The sequence below is a fragment of the Elephantulus edwardii genome, unplaced genomic scaffold (genome assembly GCF_000299155.1).
Source record: "Elephantulus edwardii isolate Elephantulus edwardi_28Jun2011 unplaced genomic scaffold, EleEdw1.0 scaffold00218, whole genome shotgun sequence".
In the NCBI taxonomy this organism is placed as follows: domain Eukaryota; kingdom Metazoa; phylum Chordata; class Mammalia; order Macroscelidea; family Macroscelididae; genus Elephantulus; species Elephantulus edwardii.
The window spans coordinates 1,679,772-1,689,671 of NW_006399968.1; the positions used below are offsets into that span (position 1 = coordinate 1,679,772).

A 9,900-nucleotide genomic window follows, 5' to 3' on the forward strand; every position below is an offset into this window, starting at 1 on the left:
TTCTACTGCTTGGAATGTCCCCCAAGAGAATGAGAACAGAGGCACAAACAGAAACTTGTATACCAATGTTCATAGCAACGTTATTCACCGTGGCAAGAAAATGGAAACATCCCAAAGGTCCAACTATGACTGAATAAGTTGAGAAATTGTGGTACATTCACATGATGAAATACTATGCAGCATAAGGACTGGAGGACATTATGCTGACTGAACTAAGTCTCATAAGGACAAATAATATATAAGAAGACCATTATTGTACAAAGACTATGAGGATCCAAGGGGAGGAGGGCAGGAGCATAGGGGTGAGGCTATACCAGAGGGGGTCGTTAATCATAAGGTAGTACAATCTGATGGGTGGAGGGAGGGATGAGTAAAGAAAGTGGGAAAAACCTAGTGTGCAAAACAATGTATATGAACTTTGTAAGTAAACAAGTATAAAATAAAAATTTCATTTAAATAAAAACAAAACTTAGTGAAGATGAAATAGATGCTATAAATAACTCTGCAACTAGTTGTTGTTGTTGTTGATTGCCTTCGAGTCAAGCATGACTCATCACGACCCTATGAAGAAAAGGCCCAAAACCTTTTTATAACTCTTGACATTTATCAAAGTTCATAGAGTTTCCAGAGGCATGTTGTTTAGGAAGTGGAAAAATAAAATTTTGTGATTAAATAAAAACCAAAACTGCTTGTGGCCTAGTTCTACACTGCACACATAGGAGTGACTGTGAATCAGAATGAGCCTATTGGCATTTGGAGCTGGGCCATTTTTAAGAATCAGATTGTATAAAGCACTCCGGTTGTTGTTTTGCTGCTGTTAGGTAAAAAGAAAAAAAAGACATTGCGGAGTGTCATCAGAAGTTTCCGAGTAAGGGTCTACATCACAGGGTTTGATTTCAGGTATTAATGTTTCCATAGGGATGAAGGGTGGGATGTGAAAGGTGGTGGAGAAAGAACAGCAAGCAACACAGTGGTGGAGAAGTTACAGGAGCCTATCCAGTCAGAAGAGAACCCTGGGAGCTTAGTGGTAAGGAATTGTGCTTCCCACACAAAGGTATGTGGTTCGAATCCACCAGCTGCACTACAGGAAAAGATGGGCAATCTCCTCCTGTGCAATTAACTGCCTCTAAAAACTCATTGGAGAATCAGCTATGGGTCAGTTTTGAATGGACATAACAACAACAATTAGGTGAGAGGAATTGAGGCCAGGGGACAAGAGCCAAGGTAGGGGACATAAGAATTTCTGAAGAGAAGCCATTTTCCGCTCTCAGGTGCCACTATGAGTTGAGGCTGAGGGGGATGCATGCATGACTCTGAGATGTGGGGGAAAGGCTCATTGCTGTTGAGTCTGAATTGCCTTATAACTGACTCCCTTAGGTTCAAAGCCATGTATAAATAACATGGGAAGAGACTGCTCATCGTTCTCCTTCAGAGCAAAAAATTCAAACCGCCAGAGTGAATTAAAAACACCAGAGTGTCGTGGCCTTTGGCTTAGCAACAACTCTCTGAGTTCCGCTGCCAACTCAAATGGGGAATGCAAATGAGGATCAAGTCTTGTGGGGACAATGACAGTGATGGATTCTGTTTTGGATTTGTTGATTTTCCATTGCTGGGGAGAAATCTATATGGAGGCATTCAATAGGCAATTGGCATTTAGGACTTGGGGGCTTTGGAGAGGGGTGAGAGCAGGAGAGGAAAATCAGGAGGAGCTCCCGTGTTGTCCAGAGAACAGATATGTGTACTCAGCAAGGGTGCAACAGGAAGAGGGACTTGGTGGGACTTTGGGAAATTTTACTGCAGGAGGATTCCCTATCCTATGTGGCATGAATGGTTTGCACTGCACTCATTTGAACGTTGGTGGTTCAATCCCAGCCAGCAGTCCTTTGGAAGACAGTCCTGATTATCTTCGAGAACATGTTCCCTAAGAGTAAGTGATCTAAGAGGACAAAGGCTGAAACGGCAGGAGCTTTTATGACTTAGTCTCAAATGCCAAGTGTGTCATTTCTGGAAAGTCCTATCAATTATGCATGTGAGTCTTAGTCAGGAAGGTGGGGTCCCAGGGTGACGAGAGACAAAAATCAGGAGTGCCACCTTGGAGGTTAACTCTTGCCCCTGCACCCATATGTGTGGATTTGATGCAAAAAGCCCTGAAACACTGGGTGGGAAAAAGGAAAGACAAAAGGTGGACATCAAGGCTCAGGATGGAGAGCAGAGATGAGTCCAAGAAGAGTTACTAGCTTAGTCTCGGAGTTACATCTTGACCTTTTAAACTCAAGACAAGCATCTCTAGAAAACTATTCCACCCTTTTGATGCATCCTATATGTAAGGAATATGTTTTGCATAACCCCTAGCTGCACTATAGATAGATAAAGGAAACAGATGTTGGATGAGTTCATTCTGTACACTTACTTTATATTCTACTTGGGTTTAGTTAAGGGAACTCTGGTGGCTTAATATTGTGTCTGTTTAGAGCAATGTGGTTTGAATCCACCAACTGCTGGGTGTGAAAAAGATGGGGGAGTCTCCCCCCGTGTGATTGGCAGCCTCTGAAAACCTACTGGAGCATCCACAAACAACTTTAGTTTATTTATTTTAAAACAATTCTAATCCAAAATTACTTTCTTGATCCTCTTACTCTGAAAGCATCTTGACCTGAGGATGGAAAAGTTATTGAAATAAGAGTGAGTGAGTCTGGAGACAATGGTGATGACAACCAGCATAACACTTAGTGTTTGCTATGGACCAGGCACTGTCCTCATTGCAATGCCATTTTTTCTCTCATTCAAGCACGTGATACATTATCAGGACACAGGAGACCTGACATGCATCTACTAAAGAGAGGAGAGCAGTGACTGAAAACAAGCACTGAGCAGGTAACAGGGAGGAGAGGACCCAGGACAAAGTGATCTCACATCATGTATCCTAAATATCAAGTGTTCATTATATATCATACCACTGTTCTGCAGACATAGCCAAAGCTCTTCTTTCTTTACCCACAACATCACTAAGACAGACTGCTGACAGAGTCTCCTTCCCAGGACTGGTCTACACAGCAGGCTCCCCAAGTTTCCCATGCCAGTTCTACCTGAGAATTCATTATTGTACTTTTTGAGAAAGCCCTTGATACAAGGCTGCCATCAAAAATCTTTAACACATTATTGTTGTAAGAAAAAGCTAGTGCACTGTAGACACTTTTGGGGGAGAAAAGAAAAAAAATGAAATAAATATGGAGTGAGGTTAACCACCCAGACTCCCTTCAGATCTCAGGGCTGGGAAGCACTCCGATGGTTTGCGAGGGGTCAGGGTGGTCACCTTGACATGCTGCCATGGTGGCATGCTCCACTCATCTCCTTGAACGGGGCTGTGGGTCTGGAACGGAAGGGAGGAGCAGAGAGGAGGGGGAACAGAATAAACGGACCAGGAGAAGGAGGCAAGCCCGGAGGGCAGGTCTAGTGCAGAACCAGCATCGTCATCAGGCAGGGTGGCCCTCACCGACCACAGCGCCCCATTAGCTGGCCAGAAGCCCCGAGCGAGGAGGACGTGGGTGGAGTGAAGGTGGAGGTAGGTCAGTTTTGTGTTGCTGTTGAACAAGAACCTGTAGCAGAAGTACGCTCCAGCCGTGAGGACCGTGACCACACACATGTTGAGCAGAAAGGGCATCCAGTGAGCCAGCTCCTTGTCGTCCTCCTCCCCAGATGGCAAGGGCTCCCCAGGTATGGGTGCAGTGGCCGGGTGCCCCACTGACTCTCCTGCAGGGTCCGCCTTTGAGCTTCAGTATCTTGACGTGGACTTTCCACACTGTGGGAGAAGTTTAGCGGGGCGGGGCTCTGGTATCCGCCTTGATGACGTCTTCTCTCTGGTCTTCCTCTGTCTCATCCTTCACCCTCTATTCCTTGCATTTCCCATTGTATGGCTCCAGGAAGCGTTTGGGCGGCCGGGGGGCTGAGGGTGGGGGTGGGGTGTGAGGGGGATGGAGGGACATGCTCAGTGGGGGTTCCAGGTCCTTGTGGGTCAGCTCCTTCCATGACTCTTGAACCAAAGAGTCTCCCATGATGAATTTGGCCCCTTCAGTCACAGCCAGGTAGGAGAAATAGAGCTGGTCTATTGTCTGGGCCAGCCCCATTCGGTATTTCCTCATTTCTAACAGGACTTTCTTAATATCAACAGAAGAAGGGTCTTTTCTTTTGTCCTTTTGTCATTTAATCATCATAGCAATCCTAGAGTTCAGTTCTTTATCTCATTGCAATGAAAAATTTAATTCCTAAAGAATATAATAAGGACAACACCAAGAACAAAAAGAATCAGTGCCTTTGGGCTGTGGTGCTGGTGAAAAGTACTGAATATTCAAGAGAACAAACAAGAATGCCCTGAAGGAGGAGTGACTAGGGTGCTCCTTAGAGGTGAGAATGATGAAGCTTCATCTCATAGATATACTTGGGGCATGTTGTTAGGAAGGGTCTTGGAAAAGGGAATCATGATTCGAAGGGTGGAGGGTTAGTGAAAGAGGAGCCCTATCAACAAGATGGATTGACTCAGTGTCTGTAACAGTATTCTTAAGTATATCAGGAGTGATAAGGATGGCATAAGATATGGCAGGGGTCAGATGCGTTGTTCATAGGGTAGCTAGGAGTCATAGTTGACTAGAAGGCACCTAACAATAAAAGAACTTAATTCAATCTAACACAGGAGATAGTGAGGTTGTAAGTTATTTAAGCCTGGGCAATAGGACCATAGCAATCATGCTGTTGAGCTAAGTTGTCCAATATGGAGTCTTCTGGAATGGGAGCAGTGGCACTGGAAGTGATTCATATGTATCTTCCACAGTGAAAAATTAATAAAACCATATTCCCTTTATCAAACACCTCCCATTTCAAGTGCTTGGTAGGCACACACAGTTAGGGTCTCCTCTATCTATTGACTGAGCACTGAAAGTGCACTGCCTTCATCCCAGAATGTTCTGCGGAACTATGCCTGCTCTAGAGTTCAAACTACCAAAGCCCAGTGTCCTCTGAATACCGAATGGCCTACAGTTGATGCTAAGCGGAGAGGAAGGAGTTGGAAAGACTGGGTACTCAAGACAAAAGCCAGAATAGTGACCTTGCGGAGGAGGGACCAGGAGGGCTAGACTAGGGAGGGTGGGTTTGTCAATGGCTTGGAACAACTTCTGGTCTGCCTTGGAAAGGAGTGAGAAAACAAAAGGTAGAGCATGGGGCAGTTGAGAGAGTCCACTTTGATTGCTTGATCTTGTCTGTAAGGTGGTTGTGTGCTGTCAAGTTGGAACTGACCTATAACTGACCCTCCAGCAGGTATTCAGAGACCGCAAGTTGCATGGGAGGAGATTGCCCATCCTTCTCCCACAGAGCAGCTGGTCTATTCAAAACACGTGCCTTTGGGATTATAGCACAGCTTCTTACCAGGAGGCCGACAGAACTCCTTTGTCTATGAAGTAGAGGCTGAGAACTAAAACAAAGCAAATGGGTAAAGGTGCAGCTGAGGGCTTGGTCTCAGGTGGTGTTAGCTGCCATGTAGTTGGATTCCACGCCTGGCAGTCCAACATATGCAGAGCAGAACTGCTTCTTGAGGTTTTCTAGGGTGTACCCTCTGAGAAGCAGATAGCCAGGCCTATTTTCTGAGGTACTCCTAAGAGGGCTCAAACCTCCAACTCCTTGGCTTAGCAGGAAAGATGGGGAATCTCCATTGCATGTGTAGAAGGATTGACGCCCTTCAGTGAAGACTCAACTGTACTTCTTGCCGAGAATTTGTTGCACAGTTATTTATTTCAGTCATTAAACCAATGTTTACTGAGTGTCTACGATGTACCAATCACCGAAGATCTATTAGTGAGTGCTTAGGACAAGAGCAGGCATGGTCTGTACTCTTATGGAATTTACTGTTGACTGAAGGAGAACTTTGTTCATTTTACACCCACAGAGTCTCCAGTGCAGCCCTGCAATTTACACATGGCATCAAGAACAGGCCTGGTGCCTTGAAGCAACAATGATAGTGTTTAATAGGGGGATTTTATGTGAGTAAGGAGACCAGGATAGGTTTTCCTTGACCAGAGACTTGAAAAAGCCCATTCTGTGCAACTAGTGACTTTCTCCAGAGGTATGTCGGTGCAAAGGCCCAGGCAAGTGGCAACTTTGTGTACTTCTGTGGTTGCTAAGAGCACAGATAGAGCCCCGCCCCCCATCCCCCAGAGGTGCAGTTTCTGAGGGTGGGTTTGAAGGGAAAATAATACAGGAGCTGTCTGCTGGATGAAGAGGCTGGGATAGTAACAGGCTCAGACTGTCCACCCTAATACATATTCTTTCTTCTAAAAAGCTATTTAATATAATACCTATGTTATATTAGGGAGCACTGGAGGAGACGCAATCCCAAAAGTGTAAGGTTCGAGTCCACCAGCTGCTCTGCCAGAGAAAGATGGTCAGTCTTCTCCCATGCATTTTACTGCCTCTGAAAAACCAGTGGTTCTGAATCAACAACACCCAGCAGTGTTATATTAAGAATAAAGGAATAAGTCCAAATTGGATATGTATTAGTTGGATAAGTTATTAAATAGTTTTCCAGTTTTCCAATTGGAAAACCCTTTCTATCTATTCAAAATTAACAGTTGCTTGTGGTAATATTCCAAAAGCAAATGGCCTTATCGGGATTCCTTTAACATCACAAAAATTTAATTGCAACTATCAATGGTAATGCATACCTATGAATGATTTCTGTAAAATGAATGTGATTTGTAAACTTTCACTCAATTAAAAAAGAATTTTAGGAAGAAGAGGTAAGTCTATGAGAATAAAATTTAATATTATACAAAAAAATACACGTTTTATAGAGTTGTACTACCCTTTAACACCATTGTAATTTGATATTGTGAGGAGCTGTTGTTGTTGTTATGTGCTATGTTGCTTGTTACTCATAGCGACCCTATATACAACAGCACTAAACTCTGCTCTGTCCTGTGCCAATTGCACTGTCGCTGACACTCCCATCCTGATTACCCCAGTCACTGAATCAATCCACCTCACAGAGGGCCTTCCCCTCCTGCGCTGTTCCTCCACCCTACCAAGCATGATGACCCTCTCCAAGGACTGGTCCCTCCTTACAACATGTCCAAAGTATGTTAGACGGAGCCTTAGAATCCTTGCTTCAAGGGAGCCGCCTGGTTTAACCCTTTCCAGGATGAATCTGTTTTCCTAGCAGTCTATGGTACACTCAATACTCTTCTCCAGCACCACAGCTCAAAGGCATCAATTCTCCTTCTATCCTCCTTAGTCACTGTCCAACTCTCTGATGCGTAACAAGTGATAGCAAAGACCATGCCTGTATGAGATGCACCTTAGTCTCCAGAGAGACACCATTGCTTTTCAGTACTTTGGAGAGGTCCCTAACAACACGTCTTTTAATTTCCTGGCTCCTGGTGGTAAATCAAATTTTGTGCAGGTTTTTAGATAAAGAAGATTCCCACCAAAGGATTTGATTCTGATTACAAGGTCATGGATATTGAGCCTGATACTGTAATTAAGATTGTATTTGAGGGTCATGGGAACTTAATATATTCTGCATGTGGAGAAAAATAGAAGTAATTTTTAATTTTTTTTTAAAAACCACACAAATATCCTTATCAGTTTTGTATTTGTGTGTGACCATTAGGTGGTCTTCCAATACTCCCCAGTATTGTTTGCCTTACCTTACTGTCGAAGGAAACTTTCCTTCAGCTCTTTCCAGTCCTCTCTTTTTTCACAATAATCAGTTCACTGGTGCTCTCCCGCTTTTAATTGCATTAAGGTAAAAAATGTACAAAACACTGAGATCCTAATAAGTAGCAAAACTAGGTATACTGAAAAGTCTCTGTTGTTACTTTAAGGGAGCTCTGTTGGTCTAATAGTAAGGAGATATGCTACCAACCCAAAAGCACACGGTTTGAATCCACCAGCTGCTTTGTGGGAGGATGGGCCGTCTCCTCATGTGAAAACCTGATGGAGGGGCAGTTGTGGGTCAGTTCTGACATGACAGCACATAGCAACATTTCTACTTTAAGGAACCCTAGTGGCACAGTGATTAAGGATATGACAGCAACCTAAAGGTCAAGTGCTGAAAGCCATCAGCTGGCCCTCAGGAGAAAGAAGCTTATGCTTCCTTAAAGATTTACAGTGGGGGAGGGAAGATGGCAGAGGTGGAGAGCACAGTGTGAAGAGCCAGAGGGATAGCAACCTGCATAGAGAGGATACCAGAGAGTACTTTATGCTCCACAGAGACTGACCATCACAGCGTGACGTGAACAGTAGGATTTTGAATCAGAACTTTTGCTAATACATTATTTTAGAAGCTTTAAAATGTGGAGCCCTGCCTGCCTGCCCTGCAGCGGTTTCGCAGTGGTCCCATCGCAGACCCAGCAAAAGCTGGAATCCACTAGCTGAGCTGAGCTGTATTGAGACTCACCTGAAAGGAAAAATGGTTAGTGGGGAAATCGGCTGAATTCTCTTAAGCCCACTAAAACCTGGAGGGTCTGAGGTGTGGCGTGGACAATAGGAATTGAATCATAACTTTTGTTGAAACTTTTAGTATTGGAACTGTGGGAACAAAGCCGCGCGGACTCGGCAAAAACCAGAAGCCACTAGATGAGCTTCTAAGAGACCCATTTGAAAGGAGAAAACTTAGTGGGGAAATTGGCTTATTTCGCTTAAGCTCCACTAAGACCCAGTGGGTCTGTTGCATGACGTGGACAGTAGAAATTTAAATCAGAACTTCTGCTGGAGTGGACTCAGAACGAGCTAATAGCCTCAGTTGCAATCCGGACCACTTTTCGGTCGCACTGCAGATTGGCAAATGCTGGAATCTGCAAGCCGAGCTTCTGAGGGATCCATTTGAAAGGGATAACTTCTATGGGGAAAGTGGCTGAATTTTCTAAAGCTCCACTAAGGCCCAGTGGGTTTGTTGCATGATGGAGACAGTAGGAATTTGAATAAGAACTTGTGATGGATTCGAGTCAGAACTGTACGAAATCACCCTGGGTTGCATTCTGGTCCACATTTCAGTGCGCACTCTGGATCAGCAAAAGCCAGAAGCTGCTGGACCCATTTGAAAGGAGTAAGCTTAGTGGGAAAATTGGCTGAATCCTCTTATGTCCCACTAAGACCCAGTGGGTCTGTTGTTTGACGTGGACAAAAGGAATTCTAAAAAGAACTTTTATTGATACAAATAGTTTTAGGAACCACAGGATCTTAAACCTGTACTGCTTTACAGAAATTTGACTGGTCCTCCTAGGCAGGGGCCACTGGATGACGGCACTGGGTAGTGCCACTGGGTAAGGGCCACTGAGTGAGAACTGCTGACTGGGAGACAGATAGCAGGAACTCGATCAGGATCCTCAATCATGAGCACACCTGGGCAACTAAGATCTGAGTGAGGTCCCTCAACTGGTTGACACACCCTGGTGACTATTTCACCTCCCTGCCTGCCCCACCCCATTTGGCTCCACTCCTGTGACTATACGACCAGTCAGTCAGTCAACCTGCCTTTAATCCAGAGCACCTGGATCTGACTTACCTACAAAAGACTGCTCTCACAGGCTCTGAACTGACCGTTTCCTTGAGTTAGAAATTCAGAGAAACTGTCTTCAGATCAAGTTTAAATCAATGTCTCAAAAAAAACAAGCTACTGTACACACTACACAAATGCAAAACAAGATGTTACCACCAAAGGGTGACACAGTAGCAATGGATTTCCTAAAAACAGAAAGTCTGATGGAACTTTCCGACACAGAATTTAGAAGAACAATGATTCATTATTTTCAATGGATAAAAGACAAACTCGAAGAACTACAGGATGCCACAAGCAAAAACCAGGAGGAGCTAAAAAACAACAACAACAATCCAGAACAATGCAGATAAAACAAA

General features: G+C 44.3%; 1 pseudogene; it reads right to left on the minus strand.

The window, feature by feature from the left end:
* Nucleotides 1-3,238: 3,238 nt before the first annotated feature.
* LOC102856129 overlaps nucleotides 3,239-9,900 on the minus strand; it is a 24,162-nt pseudogene continuing 17,500 nt past the window's right edge.